This window comes from Triticum aestivum, chromosome 3D (genome assembly GCF_018294505.1).
Source record: "Triticum aestivum cultivar Chinese Spring chromosome 3D, IWGSC CS RefSeq v2.1, whole genome shotgun sequence".
In the NCBI taxonomy this organism is placed as follows: Eukaryota; Viridiplantae; Streptophyta; class Magnoliopsida; order Poales; family Poaceae; genus Triticum; species Triticum aestivum.
Genome location: NC_057802.1, coordinates 535,583,464 through 535,595,895, shown reverse-complemented (window position 1 = coordinate 535,595,895; position 12,432 = coordinate 535,583,464).

Here is a 12,432-nt window from a genome sequence, read left to right as displayed (position 1 = left end):
ATCCGGACATTTTCGGAAGGCCTTTGTGGGCGTAGAAGACGAACGCTTGGGCGCTGGAGTTCGAGCGAGGGGGAATGGATAAGCAGAGGAAGACGAAGGCCTGGGTGAAAAAGGGGAGTCCTTATCTCCTTACAAAGGCAGCAGGGATCCTGCGCCACCCCACTTTCCCGGTAAACTCGCTTATTCCCCACGCGAGGGGGAATGGATGAGCAGAGGAAGAAGAAGGTGTGGGTGAAAAAGGGGAGTCCTTATCTCCTTATAAAGGCAGCAGGGATCCTGCGCCTCCCCACTTGCCCGGTAAACTCGCTTATTCCCCAAGCGCCGCGTTGATGGCACGGTTGGGTTACCCACACCCGTATTGATGAGAATCCCGTGATAAGGGGACATGATCTCTGCTTCGACAAGACGTGCCAATAAAACTGCCTCGCGATATGTGCGGTAGCGGGTTGAGAAAAACGGTTCGAATAATGACCGGGCCGCGGCGTGATGTCACACTATGAAAGGTTGTCAGCAGATTAGATTTGTGGGATATTGTACTCTCTATGGTGGTATGTGGAATTTGTTTTGCAGAGTCGGAGACGATCCTCGTGTTAAAGATCTTCTATGGATTATTCGGAGAAGGAACCTGCCTTGCAATGCTGAAGACAATCTGCGCGCCGGACTCATCGTCATTGAAGCCTGGTTCAGGGGCTACTGAGGGAGTCCAGGATTAGGGAGTCCTCGGATAGCCGGACTATATACTTTGGCCGGACTGTTGGACTATGAAGATACAAGATTGAAGACATCGTCCCGTGTCTGGGTGGGACTCTCCTTTGCGTGGAAGGCAAGCTTGGAAATTCGGATATGTAGATCTCCTTCTCTGTAACCGACTCTGTGTAACCCTAGCCCTCTCTAGTGTCTATATAAACCGGAGGGTTTAGTCCGTAGGACAAGAAGGACAATCATAATCATAGGCTAGCTTCTAGGGTTTAGCCTCTACGATCTCGTGGTAGATCAACTCTTGTAATACTCATATCATCAAGATCAATCAAGCAGAAAGTAGGGTATTACCTCCATCAAGAGGGCCCGAACCTGGGTAAACATTGTGTCCCCTGCCTCCTGTTACCATTAACCTTAGACGCACAGTTCGGGACCCCCTACCCGAGATCCGCCGGTTTTGACACCGACACCCACCCTCCCGTTCATCCTGTTCAGAAGTTGGTTCAATGGGTCTTCGTTGTCTTCGGCATCATCCGGAGTATTGTTTTCTCCTGTGACGGTATTGCTGTTTTTCCCACGACGTGGTTTAGAGCAGCGCCGCTGACACCGGCGCTTTGGGTGTACCTCAGGACGTTTATCCACGACTGAGTCCTTCTCATTGTCGCCGTTATTCTCTTTGGGTGTATCCACCATGTATACGTCATATGAGGAGGTGGCTGTCCAGCGCCCTGTGAGCGGTGGTTTTTGTGCCTACTCCTCTCCGGCATCGTCGTCCATATCGCCGTTGTCTTTGGAGCCGTAATCGAGCTCGTCGGTTAAGTCTTCGGCGGTGGCTATGAAGTGGGCGGTGGGTGGTAAGCGGAATTCTCCGTCATCAGCTTGCAATTCGAACCAGATATAGTTCGGTTGAGCGTCTCCTGATAAGGAGAGGGCTTTTAATGAGTTTAGCACATCGCCTAAAGGCGAGTGCCGGAAGATGTCCGCGGAGCTGAACTCGATGATCGGTGCCCGATCAGGATCGATGGGCGTGGATGCGCGCGGTCCGGATCCTATAGCCGGAGACGAGTCCGAGGTTCCGGTAACACAAACCTTGCTCGAGGCTGAGTCTGTGTGTGGCTCCAACGCCGCTGAGTGTGCGGCTTCCGTGGCGGGGTTGAGCTTCCCATCCTCAGCCGGCGCAATCTGCTCCGGATCTAAGGCCAGAGCAGTTACAGGTGCTATCTCCCGGGCATTGCCCGATGACAGATTTAAGTCATGTTCATCGTGGTGGCTAGGAGCGGCTGTCATAGGCTCGAATCCATCGAAGATCAAGTCTCCGTGGATATCGGCTACGTAATTCAAGCTTCCAACCTCACCTGATGGCCAGGGGCCTAGCTGTCGATCTGCTCTAGATGGCCAAGCGAGTTGGCCCGCAGTGCGAAGCCGCCGAATACGAAGATCTATCCGGGGAGGAAAACCTCCCCCTGGACTATATTGCTGTAGATGATGGACGGAGCCATCAAACCTTTTGACTACGGTGCAGCGGAACTCTCAATGAAAGCACTAATGTCGGTGTCAAAACCGGCGAATCTCGGGTAAGGGGTCCCAAACTGTGTGTCTAAGGTTGATGGTAACAGGAGGCGGGGGACATGATGTTTACCCAGGTTCAGGCCCTCTCTATGGAGGTAATACACTACTTCCTGCTTGATTGATCTTGATGAATATGAGTATTACAATAGTTGATCTACCACGAGATCTTAATGGCTAAACCCTAGAAGTCTAGCCTGTATGAATATGATTGTGCCCCTACGGACTAAGCCCTCCGGTTTATATAGACACCGGAGGGGACTAGGGTTATACAGAGTCAGTTACAGAGAAAGGAATCATATCCAAACGCCAAGCTTGCCTTCCATGCCAAGGAGAGTGCCATCCGGACATGGGTGAGAGTCTTCGGTCTTCGTATCTTCATAGCCCAACAGTCCGGCCCACATCAATAAGTCGGACGTCCGAGGACCCCTTAGTCTAGGACTCCCTCAATAGTGCCCAGTGCCAGTTGCTGTTTTTTGCTTGTTTTTTACTTCACAGAATATCAGTACCAAACGGAGTCCAAACGCGGCAAAACTTTTTGGATAATTTTTCTGGACCAGATGAAACCTGATGGGCCAAAGAAGTACCTGAGTGGGCACCGAGGGGTGCACAACCCACCAGGGGCGCCCAGGAGCCCATGCGCGCCCAGGTGGGTTGTGCCCACCTCGGTGCCCTCCCGCACCGCCTCTTCGCCCTATAAATATCCAAATATTCCAGAAACCCTAGGGGAGTCGACGAAAGACAATTCCAGTCGTCGCAAGTTCCAGAAACAACAGATCCTATCTAACACCATCACAGAGGGGGTTCATCATCCTCATTGGTGCCTCTCCGATGACGCGTGAGTAGTCCACCATAGACCTACGGGACCGTAGTCAGTAACTAGATGGCTTCCTCTCTCTCTTTTGATTATCAATACAATGGCCTCTTGGAGATCTATTTGATGTAACTGTTTTTGCAGTGCGTTTGTTGGGATCCGATGAACTTTTAGTTTATGATCGGATCTATATCCATGAATATTATTGGAGTCTTCTTTTGATCTCTTGCATGCATGATTATTTATAGCCTCGTATTTCTTCTTCGAATCTTTGGTTTAGTTAGGCCGACTAGATCGATTTTTCTTGCCATGGGAAGATGTGCTTTGTGATGGTTTCGATCTTGCGGTGTTCTTTTCCAGTGACAGAAGGGGCAGAAAGACACGCATGTATCATTGCTATTAAGGATAACAAGATGGGGGCTATTCCTACATGAATAGATCTCGTCTATATCATGTCATCGTTCTTATTGCATTACTCCGTTTCTCCCTGAACTTAATACACTAGATGCATGCTGGATAGTGGTCGATGTGTGGAGTAATAGTAGTAGATGCAGGCAGGAGTCGGTCTACTAATCTTGGACGTGATGCCTATATATTGATCATTGCCTTCGATATCGTCATAACTATTTGATTTACTATCAATTGCCCAACAGTAATTTGTTTACCCACTGAGTGCTATTTCTTGAGAGAAGCCACTAGTGAAATCTACGGCCCCAGGGTCTGTTATTGTCGGTGCAACAAACCCTGGGTCTATTGCCCAACTATGCACATGTACAAGATCAGGATTGAAGCACCAGGACAAGCCAAAGGTTAAAGGACCAAGAGACTTGAAGAAACAACATGCAGCTTAGAGAGACCAAACCCGAGCTCGAGGAGTGAGGTATCGGCAAGAGAAGGGCCTCCCTTGCCGGGCAGGCGAGCCCGGCAAGGGGCGAGGCCACCACCAGAAGCAAGCAACTGAGGCTCCCCGGTAGAGCCTACCGGGGGTCGCGGGGGCAGTACCACCCCGCCAGCCACTCAAGCATGACCTACGTCGTCAATCAGTGCGGTGTCAGGCCACAAGATGGTTAAGTGGCAGCCATTTGCCACATGGCAGTCATTACCTACAGAAGAAACCTACGATGACACCCGTCCTGCGACGTGTCAAGAAAACAGGCGCGGAGCTGGCAAGACAGCCCGGCGGGCCTTGCCGGATGACCAGTGACATGACACTAAGTGGTGCATTTAATGCACCCTGTCAACCCGCAGAGTTAGGTATGATAGCACTGTTTGCTATCGTATCAGTGGATAATGACCACTTTGCCATTGTGGTGACCCCTTAATCTATAAAAGGAGGCCCATGGCACTCGTAGAAAGGGTTAGCGGGTTAGAAAGTTGAGGAACCCAAGCCACCATACGCGCGTAGTCGCTGCAGCCCTGAGGCAAACCTTGCCGGGCAAGTGTATTACGCACCACCACATCCATTCCACCATCAATCCACCAAAGCAGGAGTAGGGTCTTATGCCTCGCGGCGGCCCGAACCTGGGTAAATTTCTCGTGTGCTCTCTGTCGTGCTGTCGTGCGCTGGTCTGCTCTTTGTGCAACGCAACGTCCCCCCACCGAACCAGCAAGTGGCCGCCCGGTCCCACAGGTGGCCGCGGATATCCCGCGACATCATTGGCGCGCCAGGTAGGGGGGCTCGCTTGCATGAACCTGAAAGCGTACGCAGTGCATCATATTCATCACCATCTTCGCCTTCGATGACACCATCGACCATGGCGCCCAAGAATAAGAAGTCTGGCCCTTCGTCCCAGCCATCCACCTCGAAGGTTCCGCCGCCTGTAGCCTCGGGCGCTGCGGGGATGCAGAGACAAGCGAAGACGTGAGCGCTGCTGGGGGCGTGGAAGGAGCAGGTGGCTCCACCACCACTCCCCCTACGGCCGACACGGGGGCTGAAGGTGTCGGAGGAGATCAGCACTTGTAGCATCTCGACGGTCGTGCTCCGCGAGGTGTGGACGAGAGGTTCACTCCGCTCGCACCCCCTCCTCCCACCAGCGGGCGCAGCCATAGCAACGGCGCTCAATCCAGGGTGAGCCATCGCCCTCGGGCCGTCCCCGCCAGGGGGGCGGTCAGGGCGCATGTGCGTCCTCCTGGGCGAGCTGACCCGACCACTGCGCTCGGCGGAGCCGCAAACCCTCGAGCATCGTCGCCACGCGCCCCCGCTGCCCCGGTGGTCGTCCCGTAGCAGCGTGGGCACGCCACCACCGCCGTCGCTACCATTGGCACTACCAGGAGCCAAGCGACGGTGCGGTCGACGTCATCGACATCCATGCCAAGCACAGCCAAGGAGGCTATGGCGCGAGCTCAGCTACTATTGAGGTTTCCGCCGGCAGCCGAGCAGATGGATGAATGGCGTGCCACCATCCAGAGCCTGCTCGGTTTCGCGAGGCTGGGGGCTCGCGACGAGCTGGCCCGCAACGACCTCCCCAAGCGACTGCGACCGCATGCACGGCTGGCCGAACGGAGGGGGTTGTCCCCACAGTACAGTCCCCACCACGGTAGCCAACGCGGGCACTGCAAAATCAAGACCTTGACGATGTCTCGATGGCCTCTTCCGACCCTCGAGCATGTCCAGGCGAACGTCAAACCCCGGAGGATAGGCGGCAGGGAGACACGCGCGTCGCCATGGGTCGGCGCCACGACAACCTCCGCCAGACCGACGGGTGTGGCGGCCTCAACGTCGACGAGCCTGCACTTGGTGTTGACGGGTGCCTACCTTTCGAGGTTGGCTGCCCTGCCTTCACGCGAGAGCTGCGGCAAGTCTGTTGGCCTTCCGTTCACACGTTCAAGCCAGAGATACCGAGGAAGTACGATGGGAGGCTGAACCCGGCATAATTCCTAAGCATCTACACCATCGCTGTTCACGCTGCCGGGGGAAGAGATGAAAAGGTGTTCGCCAACTACTTCCCTTCGGCCCTCAAGTCCAATGTGAGGTCTTGGTTAATGCACCTGCCGGAGAACTCCATTTCGTCATGGGCAGATCTGTGCCACGAGTTCTTCGGTGCTTTCACCGGTGGCCACCAAGAGCCCGACAGGCCCACCTGCAGCTTCTCCAGCAGAAGGAAGGAGAAACCCTCCGTAAGTATTTACAGAGATTCAGTAAAGTTCATAGAAATATTCCAAATATCCATCCGGCAGCTGTTATAGTAGCCTTCCAGTCCAATGTGCGCAACCATCACATTCGTTCTAAGATGAATGTACGGTTGCCCAAGACTGTGAAGGAGCTGTACACACTGGTGGATAAGTGTGCTCGGATCGAGGAAGGAAGGAAGTTGCCCGAAGAGGAGTGATAACCCACAAGTATAGGTGATCAATTGTAGCCTCTTTCGATAAGTAAGAGTGTCGAACCCTATGAGGAGATAAATTTAACAAATATTCCCTCAAGTTCTATCAACCACCGATACAACTCTACGCACGCTTAACGTTCGCTTTACCTAGAACAAGTATGAAACTAGAAGTACTTTGTAAGTGTTGTTGGATAGGTTTGCAAGATAATAAAGAGCACGTAAATAAATTCTAGGGGTTGTTTAGATAAAGGCACAACTAAGTTGGTTTTAGTAGAGAGATTTTTGTCACGAGAAAGTTATTTGTCCCTAGGCAATCAATAACTAGACCGATAATCATTATTGCAATTTTATTTGAGGGAGAGGCATAAGCTAACATACTTTCTCTTCTTGGATCATATGCATTTATGATTAAAACTCTAGCAAGCATCCGTAACTACTAAAGATCATTAAGGTAAAACCCAACCATAGCATTATAAGGCATCAAGTCCTCTTTACTCCCATACGCAAACAACCTACTTACTCGGGTCTGTGCTTCTGTCACTCACGCCACCCACCATAACCAAATCATGAACATATTGCAAACCCTACAGTGGGGATCCCTCACGCTTGCGCGACACGGAGAGCACCATAGGACAACACCAATAATAAAACATGCAACTCAAACCAATCACGATCATCAATTAACCCATAGGACAAAACGTATCTACTCAAACATCATAGGATAGCCATACATCATTGGGAAATAATATATAGCGTTGAGCACCATGTTTAAGTACAGATTACAGCGGGTAAAAGAGGAGTTACTTTTGGGGAACGTAGTAATTTAAAAAATTTCCTACGCACACGCAAGATCATGGTGATGCATAGCAACGAGAGGGGAGAGTGTCGTCCACATACCCTCGTAGACCGTAAGCGGAATGTCACGACCGGTTTTTCAATAAAATAATTATTGAGAAACCAATCCCTGTTACGGACCAGCGAGGAAGAATTCCTTCTCACTGATAGACAATACATTGGTCACAGAAGGAAAAAATACCAGGAGTACTAAATATAATACAAAGTTGAGCAGAGACTGCCCAACAATTTATTACATGCACGCCGATAAAACAATACGGCGGATAGGGTGGCAAACTACTAACTCACGATAATGACGATGGTGGAGATATCACCGCGAGGCGAGTGATATGTCTCCAGAAGACTACAGCTCTTCGAGCGTCGGAGTGAGACTCGAGAAGACTTATTGCGGGTGGCGGAAGCGTATACAATACAAGTGACCAAAATCCGGGATCGCGCAGGACTGACTGGGACTCCTCTAGGCATCGGACGCGCTATCAAACTCTTCATCCAAGAGATCGCCTTCGTCAACATCTGGCCAAATCAACAAGCCAGGTGAGTACTATGAAAGTACTCGCAAGACAGTCCGGACATAAGGTATAACAAATGCAAACATGAAACACATGAATAAGTTAACCAGTGCGATCAGACATAGAGATAATAAATACTGGGTGCCAAGCGAGGGTCTGAATGACGCCTCGAGCGGAAACTACCGAATAGTAATACTGGTGCCAAACGAGTGTCTGAAAGACTCCTCGAGCGGAAAATGCGGAATAATAATACAAGTGCCAAACGAGTGTCTGAAAGACTCCTCGAGCGGAAAATGCGGAATAATAATACAGGTGCCAAACGAGTGTCTGAAAGACTCCTCGAGCGGAAAATGCGGAAAAATAATACAGGTGCCAAACGAGTGTCTGAAAGACTCCTCGAGCGGAAAATGCGGAATAATAATACAGGTTCCAAACGAGTGTCTGAAAGACTCCTTGAGCGGAAAATGCGGAAAAATAATACAGATGCCAAACGAGTGTCTGAAAGACTCCTCGAGCGGAAAATGCGGAATAATAATACAGGTGCCAAACGAGTGTCTGAAAGACTCCTCGAGCGAAAAATGCGGAATAATAATGCCACAGTCGGGCGTCGGGGCGACACCACATAAAGGGCTTATAACAGAAAGTAAAGACAGTGCATGCCGCAGTCGGACGTCTGAGCGACATCACATAAAGGGCTTATATCGAAAATGAGAAACGAGTACACGCCACAGTCGGACGTCTGCGCGACGTCACCTAAAGGGCTTATATCACATTTCATTATTACAACAGCTCGGAGACATAAATTATCACAAGCATGAGACACAAAATAAAGCTTGTCCATCCACTGGAATAACAATAAAACCTGAGATTTTACCACTTGAGCTTGTTCACCGGGGACAAGTTTTTCACATGGATAGATATGGATATAATGTATACACTACTGATCATGGATACGATGATTTGGAAAGAATTGACTCTGCAGAGTTTGTACTTAACCACAGCCAACGGATTTCAGTAGTCACAGGGACTAGTTCCGTCTACGATGTTCTGGAAGGAACACGTCTAACCAGTACACACCCAATTCAACCATCCGAAGCCAGGGATCACCCTCGGCAACATTCAAGAAAAACCTTGAGTCGGGGAGGCTACAACCTCGCGTAGCATGGGATCAAATTTCTATACGCGCGCTATAAGGGGGTGCCCCCCCTCTCGGTCCCAACCGGAAACACCCATGCCCCCTGACCGAATGACTGGCTTTAATCCTGGGCCAAGGTACCATCATCCCGGCCTCTCTGTTTGGTGTGTACACGGAAAGAGGTTACCAACTTACTAAACCGTATCCTGGCAATGAGACATGTGGTAGCACGGAAAGGGGAAGGGACGATAACACGGCTCCAACCATGTTAACGTCGGAAAAGTCGGATGACACAAGGCTGGCATGCTACAACAGTACCACCTTGCTGCCCTTCATGTCACCACATGATTTGGCCACCTCTCATCAGAGGTCATCGCAACTTTGGAACATGTGGGAAAAGATAGATAACGTGGCTCCAGCCACGTTAACGTCGAAGAAAGTCGGATGACACAAGGCTGGCATGCTACAACAGTACCACCTTGCTGCCCTTCATGTCACTACATGATTAGGCCACCTCTCATCAGAGGTCATCGCAACTTCGGAACAACTGGGTCGTTGCCTTACAAGCAACGAGATATTTACCGACACTCATATGCCACACACAAACTTTCACATGAACATGCAAAACATCTGCCATATCAAATGTTCAAACATGCTTGCCTGGTTCGGAGAAGTCGGAGTCTAGCTCGGCGAAGTTCGCGGCTCCGTCACCTCTCCCGGAACCTATGGCAATCACGAAACGGGTACTAACGTGAAAACCAACATACACACAGAAACTTTGCCAAATATTTTCCAAATAAATCCCATAAAAAACTAGACAAAATTTTAAGGATGTCAGAAAAAGAATCACTCAAAAATACCTTTTTATTAAAATGTTATAAAGGTTTCTGTCCAGGGACCTTTCTGTAATGAAACAGAAAAGTTCCAGGGTTTTAACTGAGAAAACAGAAAACGGTTCGTTTGGAAATGCACAAGCGCAAGAGAGAAGACGTACTTTGCCCGAAGGCGTCAACAGAAAACGGTTCGGGGAAATAAAACAGAGGCTGACACGCGGGGCCCGCATGTCAGGTTTGAAAGCTCGCCGGCGCCCGAAGACGGCGATGGACGCTGGTGTCGAACCACGGCGAGTTAGGAGAAACGGAGGGTACCAAGAGCTTCAGTGTCTTCTTCCGCGTCGGTGGGTGGTGGACTCGTCCAACGGGGAGCACCACGTCGACGGCGACACTATCTCCGGCGGACGGCGGTTCGGGTGAGGTTGGGGAACTCCGGTGGAGGGCTGCAAGCTTCAAATTGAAGTGCGGGTCAGAACGAGGGATGCAAGGTGAAGCTACTGGCAAGAGAATGGAGGCGGAGGAGCACACACGGGGGTGAATCGGGCTGGATCCCGTGGCGGGTCGCGGCGGCCGGAGTCGAGGAAGGAGACCTCCTCGGGGCTCTTCCAGCGGCTAGGCGTGCTCTAGGGGAAGTGCAGGGCTGGTGGGTGCTCGAGTTGAAGCTCGGGACCCCTATTTATAGGCAGATCGATGGGATGGCCGTGAACGCAGAATCCCCGGCAAGCGATTACGGCGGAGCAGTGGGTTGGCAGAGGGTTTGAGCGGTCGGGCAGCATCAGTGGATGTTACGGGACTCGTTTTGCAGCTAAACGGAGCTGGCCCTGGCGTAATGGCGTCTGCCCATGGTGAGGTGACCGCACGGGTTCAACGGCGGCAGAGAGCGCGCTCCGCGCCCTGCGGTTCACGACGAGAGTGGCAGCGCATTCGGGGGAGTGGACGGCCACGCGGCGGTCTCCGGTGGTTTGGGCGGTGCTGGGTGGAGTCGGCGGCGCCGTGTCTCCCGCTGGCGCCCGCAAAGCCGCCGCCGGTGTCGGTCACGGGGCGGCACACGTTCTGCTGCTCGTCGCCGACGCCCGCAAGATGCCAGGCACTCGTGCGGTGCAGGAACAAGTGGGCGAGGACGAGGAGCAAGGCGACGCGATGGCACTGGCGAGATCGATGCCCGTTTCTGAAGAAAACGACAGCCGCCACTTGACTGAATCTCTGAACTTACTGAATTTGACAAAGACCATGCACTGCAGGTGTTCGACAGTAGGTTTTGGTAAAGAGATGAATTTTGCTGGAGCTGTAACTTGGTGAGCTGGTCACTCAATGCACCCAGAGGCTGCATGAATTTACTTGGAATTTTTGGAGAAGGTTTTGAATGAATTTCACCAAATTTGGCAAATCTGGTCCAAAGTTGCAGTTGATGTAGTTTGAAATTTTTTAACTGGAGACCAGTGGATCTTCATGGTTCTAGGTTGAGGGTTCAAAGGACTAGGAGGGGAAAGAAGTTTGGGGCCAAAAATCAAAACAGACAATGGGGTTCCTTTGTAAATCTCCAAGTGGTAGAATAGAAGACAGAAAATATTTGAATAGAATTTGAATGGAAAATAAATACATGGGGGGGGGGGGGTTCAACTTGCTGGATTTGATGCAAATCATGATCTAGAGGTGAGGGAAAGGTTAGGAGAGAGGATTTGCACTTATGCCATGGCAAGAAGGAATAGTTGAAAGTGGCAAAGGACTTTCCAAAAGCCATAGTGCATTCTCAAAAATATTTCAAAGGTTATTTTCTCAAATGAAAAACATTTTGTCTTGAGTCCAATGAAAAGCAAGAACCTCCAAGACCAAAGGACGATCTTGGGTGGATCCAAACAAAACTTTTGCCATAAAAAAAATATTTGAGAGTGAGAGTTCTCTTGAAGAAAAAAAAATTTAAATCACTCCCTTCAAGTCAAATAAAATCTTTTGAAAATTCCAAATAAAAACTTGGGTGTCACAACACCTACCCCCTTAGGAAAAATCTCGTCCTCGAGATTTCTGCGTATCCTCAAATAGATATGGATACTCTTCTCGGAGGAAATCTTCCCTTTCCCATGTGGCTTCATCCTCAGTGTGGTTGCTCCACTGGACCCTGAAGAATTTTGTCGTTTTCTGACGGGTCCTCCGTTCAGACTCTTCTAAAATCTTTACTGGCCTTTCTCTGTAGGTGAGATCTAGTTGCATATCAATGTCCTCATGAGGTACATGTTTCTCCGGGTTACTTACACATTTCCTCAACTGCGAGACGTGGAATACGTCATGGACGTCTGACAGCTCCTTGGGCAGGTCTAGTTGGTAGGCTACCGTGCCTCTTCGTGCCTTCACACAAAATGGTCCGATAAATCTTGGGGCTAGTTTCCCCTTTATTTTGAACCGTTGCAGACCCCTCATAGGAGATACTCGGAGGTATACGGAATCACCAGGTTCAAAGCTGACCTCACGATGCTTCTAATCATAGTAGCTCTTTTGTCGGCTCTGTGCTGTCTTGAGTCTGTCCCTGATTTGTTTAACTTTTTCCTCGGCCTCCTTAAGCATATCTGGGCCAAAGATACGGCAGTCACCGGTTTCTGACCAATTCAATGGGGTACGACACCTCCGTCCGTACAATGCTTCAAAGGGTGCCATTTGCAAGCTGGCTTGGTAACTGTTGTTGTACGCAAATTCGGCATAG